General features: G+C 40.8%; 1 long non-coding RNA gene across 1 annotated transcript; it reads right to left on the bottom strand.

The window, feature by feature from the left end:
- Window positions 1-2,212: 2,212 nt before the first annotated feature.
- On the bottom strand, window positions 2,213-7,497 carry LOC310827561. The gene is made up of 3 exons (XR_014556414.1): window positions 7,389-7,497; window positions 2,862-2,919; window positions 2,213-2,312 (listed from the first exon to the last, which is right to left on the bottom strand). It is a non-coding gene; the product is annotated as an uncharacterized lncRNA (long non-coding RNA).
- Between the last annotated feature and the right edge of the window lie 3,765 nt (window positions 7,498-11,262).

Here is an 11,262-nt window from a genome sequence, read left to right as displayed (position 1 = left end):
TTATAGCTACTGATCCTTGAGAATGCCAAATTAAGCAGAGTCAACCTAAGAATAATCTAGGGATGAACGGCATGGGTATTTCTTGGTCACAAATATTCATCAAGGCAGCTAGGAATTCGAACCTTACTCGTGTAAACTTGAAGTAGGTTTGTTTCAAACAAACCATAGTTATGATTAACCACAGCTTGTCAGGTTCAGACAAGGCAACAGGGTACAGTTAATCAAAAGCAGAAGTGAAAGATTCCAAAGTCCGTGTGACCACATTGTAGGTAGGAAGAGTGCGGAGGATGAAAGACCTAGGCTTACCTAGGTTTATTTCCAGTATAATGAACCATGGTTTATTCTGGAGTTCAAATGCAACTTACACTCATGTATGCATAGCAGGAAGAGAAAACTGCTGCAGTTGCCAATAAGTTTTTGGAACGTGGCAACACTGAGTTTGATTGCCATCATTTAACATTCCTCCAACAGAATTTGCACAAGGGTCAAAGAATGTAACTCATACAGTGAATGGTACCATAATTACATGGGATTATCTACATGGCATAAGTAGAGGAACAACTGTGCCAACAAAGCATTGCCGTTCATTTGGAAAGCTGGTTTTCCCAGCCCTGTCTTGGGCTGGAACACCAGGAAAAAGCTGCTTTTAGCGGCAACTTGTTGGGATCCCAAGAGTATGTCTATGTGACCCAGTCTTCTATTTTAACTAATCAGACATAGATCCAGAACATTCTTTCCAATTTCTCCTGTCAAATAATTCTAGCGTATGGTTAAACCAACAAGAGATTTTCTTTTTTAAAAAAGGAAGGAAAGTGGGGGTAGGAGAAAGCCCAGTCTGAAATAGCTACTTTTTATTTATGCATTGTGCCATTTTTAAATTAGGAATAATACTGTGTGTCTGGTACATTTGTATTTATTTTACGAGTCATACTGAAATAACTTAGTTGCTTCTTAGGGCAAGGGTGGATGAATAGCTGCTGCTTTTTATGAAGCCAGCTGCCCTGACTTACGGCTTGCCATTTCTCCAAACTTTTACAGTTCTCCTTCAGTGAGTCTAAGCCTGATTATATTATCTTTTGCTACAATACACTCCCCCTTTTCCAATGAACCTTAGCTGGAACTGCTCCCAAAGGAGTCCTGAGCATGCATAATATGAGCTCTGTTCTTGATTAAACAGAAAAAAATGTAAATAAACTTTTCACTGGGGCTGTAATTTCCTCCCCTGGTTGTTGCCCATCCCCAGTGACACTTCATTATGTATATTTCTTTATAGTACTTCCGATGTGTGAAATGCCTTATGATCTTATCTCTACCATTCCGCACCTGCCCTGGAAGGTAAGTGAATATTATTGCTATTTTACAGATAAGGATATGAACATGGGAGAGAGAGTGAGGCTCTTAACAGAGTAGCTATGGGCAAACTTCCCCCAGGATTGCAAGACCTCGGGCCCAGGGGCTAAGTGTGGTCCCTTGGGACTCTCCCCAGGTCACCCCCCAATAGCCTTACTTTATAATCTCCATGAGTGTGTTTGCCTAGCTAGAATATGTCCTTTACTTGGGGCCAGCCCACCCAAGAGGCAAGGTGAAGTGACAGCCTCAGGCAGCAGGATCCACAGGGGTGGCAGACCCAATGTAGATTTTTATTCCCCATTTGTTCCTGATGTTTCTGATTATCTACACTCACCCCTTCTTCCCTAGCAGGGAGGGAGGTGCCATTTTGTGGTTTGCCTAAGGTGCCAAAATGAATTGGACTGGCCCTACCTTGAACTCTGATAATACTTATTGGTTGCCTGGATAGAAGACAGAGAATGGTGTGTGTGTCTGATCCAGCTGAACCCTAGAACTGTTAAGCACTAAATGGCATAAAGGCACTGCAGCCCCAGTAGTTTTCCAAGAAGAGTGGTATGAAAATACTATAAAAAGATATTTGAAATGAAGTGATTAGATATATTAAGGGTGTGATACAATCAGTTAATTTCTTTTAAAACATTCATCTTTTATCTAATTAATTTCAGCTTTGCACAGTGAAACAGACAACTAGTGAGACGGATGATTCATGAATATCATTGAACAGTCTGGCAGCATTCCAAAGGCATGCGAAATCAACTCTTCCTATTCTGGCCAGATCTGGGTAAAACAGGCTGGATGGTTGTCCTGCCTGCACCATATCCTGCAACTTTATTTTCCATATCAAAAGTTCAGAACGTTACATTTGTCATATGTAACATCTGTTTTCTGAATTGGAAGTAGCAGCGATTTCCAGTGTACTCCAAAAGAAAATTTCGCACAATGGAACATGACTGATACTTGGCCTAGAATGGAACAGAAGACGTGGTTAATTGGTTGTGTTCAGTGTCAAATCATTGGCTCAGTATTATCTACGTTGGCCCTTCTCTATAGTCCTGCCTTTCAACTCAGAGCCATTTGGAAATGTTGCTTGAATTGACTTATGGACTTATTGCAGTCATCAAGAATTAACATGACATGTACTCCAGCCTTAGCAACTGTCTTAATTAAACAATTGTCTTAAATCTGATGCTTTTGCCAACACGGGGTGCTTCTAGACAAGAGCATAATATTGTAAACATGTTGTTGACTTGAGATATTACAAACGGTTCACTAGCAACAGGCTTTGCTTTTGTTTGTTTTTTAACTTACCAGTTTTTCCCTGGGCTGGCATTTTGATGAACAGCACCAATCCCACAACAAATGCCCATCTGGAACCACCCCAGTCTGCAATTTGAAAGCTTTACAGCTTTCTGCAATAAAGACTACCCAGTGTCTTAGTTGAAGATAAACTACATATTGGGAGGAGATATACATTCAGGAAAAGTGCACCTCTTTATCATAACCAGACTTACGTTAATGTGAGTTTATAGATCCTTTGTTCTATGCTTTCTTATTCTGCTCTTCAGTATTCTATATTTATAAGCAGATATCAGAGTCAGTGTTACTACCAGGAATGTTAAATGCAGTACCACATTAAATCATCTAATCACAGTAATTATTAGAGAAAAATGGGAAGCAGCTGCTGTAACACAGCACTTTGGTTCCAAAACTAAAGACAGATGGGCATGATAATACAGCATTATTAATGACACACTTTGCCTATCTATTTTACATAGTATTTCCCAACACTGGCAGGTTAGAGAAATGCAAGCTCCTTTTGTGATCTCGCCCTTTGACAAAATAGATAATAGAATAAGTTGGTGTTTTATTTTCACATGCATCAAAGATATATGAGCTGAGCAATTCATTCACCGTTTTTTAGAGTTCTTTCCATGCTAGCACCCTTTTGATCACAAAAGTTAAGTGAAAGAACATAAAAGAGTCCTGCTGGATCAGATCAAAGGCCCATCTAGTCCCACATGATGTTCCCACAGAGGCCAACCAGATGCCTGCAGGAGATCCACAAGCAAAAGCACTGTCCAATTCTTGTTTTCCATCAACTGATAGTCAGAAGCATAATATTTCTGATACTGGAGATAATATATAGCCATGACGACTAGCACGAATGGAATATAGCTCTTCCACAAGGAGGTGGAAATGGAAGTTGAATTAAAAGGGAAGTTGCACACTGTACCACACTGCTATACCATCTACCAAAATAATGCAACACCCATCTCCCCATTTACATGATTCAACGTACTGTCCCATGCCACTGCAATCTCTGAGCAGTGCAAGATTCCAGGGGTTTGAGGCACTTACCTAGGGCTAGTGTTTCCTTTTGAAAATGAAGCACAGTGGAGACTATGGTGTCTTTATGGTTTATTTACATGTATATACAACCTGAGCCTGTGATGGAGGGCTTCACAGCATTAACACCCCAAGAAGGCCCTGCTTCTCCCATAGCCACAGCCTTGGATTCAAGCAGAAATTAGCCTCTCGCTCACTCTCTCTGCCTTCCCAACCTCCAGCTTTTTTCCTCCAGGTCACATCACAGCAATCTCTGCCCGCACCTCCAGCTTTGCCCTTCTACCTCTATCTAAGAGCTGGAGAAGGAGCCCCACCCATTTGTTATCCAGCACAGAGCCCCCTTTCCTTTGTTTTCTTAATAGCCCATCAGCCTTCCTTTGTTCTCTCCCAATGGCCCCTCACCCAGGCAATTACCTGAACATAATATATCAGGGCAGTTCACAGAATAAAATACAAGATAAAAACACAAGTAAATAATTAAAGCAAAAACAGCAAAGCAATACCCCCCTTCTTCCCACAGACACATTTAAAAAGCTGTAGAATATTAATCAACCAAAGGCCTAGCTGAAGAGGAACATTTTTGCCAGACGCCTAAAAATATACAATGAAGGAGCCAAGTGAACCTTCATGGGGAGAGCATTCCACAAATGGGAGCCACTACAGAAAAGGCCCGTTCTTGTGTCGTCGCGTGCCCCCACCCACCCTGGACCTCACGGGGAGGAGGCACATGAAGAAGGGCCTCAGATAATGAACTCAATAATCTTTTAAATGATGGTCGTCGTAGTTCAACAACATCTGGGCAGCACCACATTGACTACTCTGGCATAATGTGTGGCATCAAGTCAAGCAGACTCAGAGCCAGATTACTGAGGGAGGCAGATTTCACTCTGGAGTGCACAGAGAATATATATGCAGGGGGAGGATGTGGTTACAAAGCAACTGAGAAGTCTGGCAGCAGTAGAGAAACAAATGAATTCCCTACAATGAAAATGCATTTTATAACAGCTAAAAGATTGCCAGCCTTAGATTTAGCACTGTCAAAAAGTACAGACATAAAAAGGTTTCCATGCCTCCTATAAAACTGGCATCAGCCAAAACTATAAATGCCTGCCCTGCTGCAAATGTGAAAGAATGTCAAAAAAAAGTGGCAAATCTAGTCATTATGTTAAAATGTGTAATATAAGAGGGAGATAAAGTCTCAAGGCAAAAAGATGTTTACACTGGGCAGAAACAGATGCAAACCCACTTGGTTTCTTCATTGGCACACTGAACTTTCCAGTTCTGGTAGGTGAGTGGCACGGGCTTCTTCTCACTAATAATCACAAAATGGTGCATTTACAAACTGGCACTCTCGGCTGTTCCAGGTAGCAGATTTTAATACACTAACTGCATAGCATTGTCTTGAATGTGACTGAAACACAAGGTTGGAAGATTAAATCATATGACGAACTGAAAGATAGATTGACAGGTTGGCTGCAATATCATCAGATAAATGCACTTTGGGATGAGGATAAAAAATTGGGGATGAACGAGAAAAAATCTAGATATCAGATAGAAGTGTTAGAAGGAAAAACTAAACTCTTAGCAAAGATGTATAATCTGTTGTTAGAATGGGACACAAAAGAGGAATTGGTAAAGGAGGTAATGATAAAATGGGCCATGGACATTGGACACAACATAGAATATGACAAGTGGGAGAGGTTATGGAACAGAGGAATGAAATTTACAGTATGTGTCACGCTAAGATAAAATTTGGAAAAAATTATGTATCGTTGGTACATCACACCGGTAAAATTAGATAAAATGTATAAAAGTGGAAATAAAATGTGTTGGAGATATAAGCAGAAGGAAGGCGATTTTTACCATATGTGGTGGGCGTGTGACAAAATTAAAAAATTTTGGGAGCTCATATATAATGAACTAAAAAAAATCTTTAGGTACACCTTCTTAAAAGACCAGAGGCATTCCTCTTAGGAATAATTGGAGATGAAATTAAAAGAGAAGACCAGAATTTATTTCAGTATGTGACAACAGCAGCCAGGATACTGATAGCTCAAAATTGGAAATCAGCAGAGACTCCCACAATTATGGATTGGCAAACAAAATTATTTGAATATGCAGAATTAGCAAGAATAACAAACAAAATTAGACATCAAAAAGAAACAAAGTTTATTGAAGAATGGAGTAAATTTTTGAAGTACATTGAAAGTAATTGTAACAAATTAAAAACTACAGTAGGCCTAACATAAACCTTGCTATGCGTAAATCACAGAGTTAGAAACTGCAGGAGAAGAAAAGATGTAAGAAAATAGGAGGGAAGTCAAGACGTGTGTTAACGTTGTGTAAATAAGTGGATGATACTTATAATTGATTAATAAGAGTGTTTTCTTTTTTATTTTTGTTTGTTTATTTTTCCTCTGTTGTACTGTATGTCTTTTGGTTTTTTTGTGGAAATTTCAATAAAAAGCAAAAAAAGGGGGGAAAGAATGTGACTGAAACAAATATTTGGACTGAATTTGGAGCAGGTTGTTTCAGTCCACTGAGAAACAGGGGGCACAATTTCTGAAGAGCTGCCACCCTTCCCCAAAAAACTTTTTATGATGGTTCAGGGGAAACAGGCATTTGCTATGGCAGAGGCAGGTTTCTTTTATTAACCCTTACCCCCCAGAAAAGTGATGTCAGGTACCAAACCTCTTCCCTCTCAAACAGCATTCTAGGAAACAATTATGCTGCGGCTCTGTAGCACACTGTTCACTCTTTCTGTGGTAAAAAACTGCTGCAGCCCTGAAGTACACTATTCACTTTTTCTGAGGTAAAAAAATTGCTGCAGCCCTGAAGCACACTATTCACTCTTTCTGAGGTAAAAAAAACCCGCTGCAGCCCTGAAGCACATTATTCACTCTTTCTGAGGTAAAAAAATTGCTGCAGCCCTGAAGTACACTATTCACTCTTTCTGAGGTAAAAAAACCTGCTGCAGCCCTGAAGCACATTATTCACTCTTTCTGAGGTAAAAAAATTGCTGCAGCCCTGAAGCACACTATTCACTCTTTCTGAGGTAAAAAAAATAATAATGCACAAGAGCAAATGCTGAACTTCATACCATAGCTGTCAACTTACAGATTTGAAAATAAGGGACCAGCAGCCAAAATAAGAGACCTGCAGCCTCACCTGTTCCAGGCACTCCAGTCTTCCTGTCCTCCTGCAGTCTGGTCAAACTCATGCTGGGTAGCTTCGAGAACACTGTCCAACCAACTTTATAACCAGAGGTTCAACTGAATAGAATCTGAATCACATGCACCACAAGGCCTATGCAGCCTCAACTTAAGATGGCTCCCCGGCCTGGCTTTGCACTGCAAATTTTGCAGCAGCACGTGCAACAAAATGGCGTCCAGCATTCAAAAAACCCCTTAGCTTGCATTAACCAGCCACACACAAGGCATGCAAGCTCCACCCCCCAGTCGTTCTTAGACTTCTTATTGGGTGAGCAACACAGCCAAGCAACACAGTTGGAGCCTCCCTCCTCCCTGGCCGGCAGGGAGGGAGGGAGACGAGCTGCTTCCTTTGAAATTTAAGGGACATCATTTAAGGGACATTTAAGGGACATCCATCAATAAGGGACAGCACTGGGACATGGCGCTGGAATAAGGGACTGTCCCTTCAAATAAGGGACACTTGACAGCTATGCTTCATACCTGAGAGTTGCTAGAGAATCACTCAAGGCATTTTGCTTCCAGAGGGCAAGTGAAAGATGGCGCCTCCCTCCAATTCCATGTACAAAAACTGACTAGACTGGCAGATGAACCTTACTCTAACACTAGGCATAGAATAGTGTCTTCCTCTGCACCTGAGGACAGCAGGCTAGCATGGAGGGGGGCAGGGCATATGACCTACACAGCTCTCTCCTTCCAACTTCTTGTTGCTACAGCTCTCTGCTGCCTCCAGAATCTGCCACCTGAAGCAAAACCTCCTCTACTGAACTCCAGCCCCAGAGTTACATGTGAATAGAGCGATGTATTAGAAGCTGTTTGGCCTCAAATTAAAGACTTGGCTCTCTTACATAAAACCTTTTAAACAAACAAAGGAGAAAACCAAAACTGTCTCCATGTCTTTCCAAAAAGACCTTGACCACAAAGCTGGAAGAGACTTTCTTGATTCTGAAGAGAAATATTTTCTTTAGATGCCGAAATGCAATAGCAAGTGGGAACCAAGTGTTCCATGAGTGAGTGCAGTGGGGCGGGGAGAGCAGTTTTGGAAAACACCACCAGAAATGAGAGGCCTTGAACAGCAGCCATGTTGAGATTGGTTGCAGTCAGAATTACACAGTGTCAGATAAACTTTGCTCTACACTCCTGTCTTCTGTTCCATCATTTTAGAACAGTTTGCATGTGTCCTTGGCTTGAGCCAAAGTAGAAACAAGATCCGTGAAATGTAAGATAGTAAAATAATTTTGGGAAATGATATATGAGTTGAAAAAAACGTTGAACGTAACTTTTTCTAAAAAACCAGAAGTCTTTCTTTTAGGAATTCTAGGTGCCGAAATCCCAAGGGAGCAGAAAAGACTATTTATATATGTTACCACGGCTGCGTGGATGTTATTGGCCCAGAGATGAAAAGAAGATAAAGTCCCTACCAGAGAAGAATGGCTGATTAAATTGATGGATTATGCTGAAATGGCTAAAATGACCAGAAGTATCAGAAATCAGGAAGTCGAAAAATTAAGGAATGGGGAAAATTTATCTCAAAAACCAGTGTAAATAGCTAAAATTGTTAATAGGATTGGACTAACACTTGTAGTTTAATGGTGAATTGTGGGCATAATGGATATGGAAAAGATCTGGATTATCATAAAAGATGCAGGAGGAAATGATTAACAATAGGACCCACAAAAGGGAGGAGGGAAGTCCAGGAGATTCTTTGGAATCTTGTTTCTATGTTGGATATGTGATTGTAAACCTTTAATTTGAAAAACCAAATAAATAAATAAATTCAAGAAAGAAAGAAAGATCTGTAATATACCATCTCACCTATGCAAGCTTACTTAGAAGTTAGGATCCGTTGAGCATGCTCCCAGGTTTGCACAGTGATGACATGGTGGGATGGTAGCACTCCATTGACCTCCTGATGGTTGAGTCACTGATGCTTACCAGAAAGGAGAGCCGGAGGAATGAGGCTATGGGGAGTTTGCAAACACACTGGCAAAACTACGACAGCACTCTTGCCGGTGTGTTTACATAGCATTGGACTCACCCCACCCACTACTAGGGTAAACAGCTGGAAGTCCACTGCTGGGAGATCAGATGAGCACTATCACCATACTGTCTGCCACATAAGCAAGCTATGCTTGTTCCTATCATTTGGATGCTTTGCATCTCAAGGGCAGTTGAAGAGTTTCTTCCTTGTTCTGGTTTTGCCTGCTGTTTGTGTCTTTTCCACCATGTAGTCATGCAAAGACCAGATACTGCAAAGCCCTAATCTATCCCAGCCACATAACATAGCTTCAAAGTAGCTCGGCTTACTCCTTCTCTCTTTCTCCATTGGCATGCTTTTGGTTATCCATGGATGAAACACAGATAGATAAGAACTTTCCATTATCACAGGAGGAAAAGATGGCGAGATGCCATCATGGTGGGTCGAAAGTTATGGGCTAAGAAGACAAGCTCAGCTTGCACACATAAATGTTACCTTGCAGAAAGGCTTTCAACTAGATGCAGATGGCAAGGCAAAAGGAGGAAAAGATTGAAACCAGTTGTCAGGGAGCTTTTCTCTGCACCGTAAATTATAGAAGGCCATGCTCACATAGCAGAAGCATTGAGGGGGGAGTTTTTGGGTTATTGCTTTTGGTTTGATTTTATATGTTGTGGTCTTGCTGTGAACCTCCCTGAGACCTCTGGGTATAGGGTGGTGTATAAGCTGAATTAATAATAATAATAGTCAAGAAGCAATAGTTTTTGAGACAATCAAAGGTCTGAGGAATGCACTATTCTTGTCACACCAAAAGAGGCATGCAAATAGTTAGATGATGGGCTACATGAGGGGCTAGATAAAGTTGGGGGAGAATTTCAATAATGTTCACTTCCTGTAACAATATACAAACTGAAACATAGCTGTCCTTTGAAATTTGCACATTTCTTAATTTTGTGATGCAGTTGTTCAGGACAATATGGTGTGCAAAAATGTGTATATTGCAGGGAAAGTACATAAAATGTATATATTAATGAAAATAGAATTCAACAAATATTAGGCAAGAATTCATACAAAAATGTGCAGATTAGGAGGAACATATACTAAAATCCTGACAAACTTTTTTTTCAATGGAAGGAAATCACAAACCAACACACAAGTTAAGATTGGAAAAATGAGATACGGATAGAACCAAAATAGACAGATTCTCCCCAGATTCAGGAGCCCAATTATAACTGGATTTATCAGAATCAAAGTGACATGCTAGTCATAGGAATGGCTTTCATGCTCCTTACCACCTCCAGGCTGGTTTGGACAGCCTTTAATTGCTTTGTAAGGGAAAATTTTCTAAGAAGAAGAAGAGTTTGGATTTGATATCCCGCTTTATCACTACCCTAAGGAGTCTCAAAGCGGCTAACATTCTCCTTTCCCTTCCTCCCCCACAACAAACACTCTGTGAGGTGAGTGGGGCTGAGAGACTTCAGAGAAGTGTGACTGGCCCAAGGTCACCCAGCAGCTGCATGTGGAGGAGCGGAGACGCGAACCCAGTTTCCCAGATTACGAGACTACCGCTCTTAACCACTACACCACTCTGGCTCACAAGCTAAGCCTGGTTTGTGTCTTATAAACTGTCTTGGTGACACTTCAATATTCAAATAATAAATTGATTACCATACAGTTCTGTGCCTGTTGGCTCAGAAGTAACTCCCACCCTATGTATAGGATTGCCACCTCAGTTTCTCTACATGCTAACAAAGACAGCCTGTAAATAAGCCAATCTGTTTGCATTGCAGTCATGGTGTAATAAATAAAACATATTGGATTCAAATTCCTCTGCAGCTATTAGGACTAGCCTGTGGGGTGAGTCATGCTGTAAGGTTACCTAAATTGCTCTGATGAAGACAACCTGTATATTATCTTTCTAGCCAGGGTTTATATACTGGGACTAGTAAGAGGGAGACAGACAGAAATTCAGTGAATAATATTGGAAATAAATATTGAAATGGCCTTTGCTCTTCAACTTATATTGGGATTTTACTGTATCAGCAACAGTTCTGGAATGTTTCTGGATTGATTGATTGATTGATTGATTGATTTTGCATACCATATGGGACATAATATGGAAACTATTCTCCTTTAGTTCGGGGGTGGGGATCTTGTGGCCCTCCAGAAGTTGGACTCCAGCTTCCATCAGCTGCAGCCAGCAGAGTCAATGGTTAGGGCTGGTGGGAGTTGTATTTCAGCAACATCTAGAGAACTACAGGTTCCTGGTCTCTGCTATAGTTCTACAGCTTAATTCTGGTTCAAAAATATAACTAAAGTGGAAACCCACACCCAAATATCCATTGTTGTCCAAATGCCCAATATCTAATTTGGTGTACTAAA

The sequence above is a fragment of the Podarcis gaigeae genome, assembly GCF_964106915.1.
Source record: "Podarcis gaigeae genome assembly, chromosome: 11".
In the NCBI taxonomy this organism is placed as follows: domain Eukaryota; kingdom Metazoa; phylum Chordata; class Lepidosauria; order Squamata; family Lacertidae; genus Podarcis; species Podarcis gaigeae.
The sequence above is the reverse complement of the archived record's forward strand: the minus strand, read 5'-3'. Positions and strand labels throughout refer to the sequence as shown.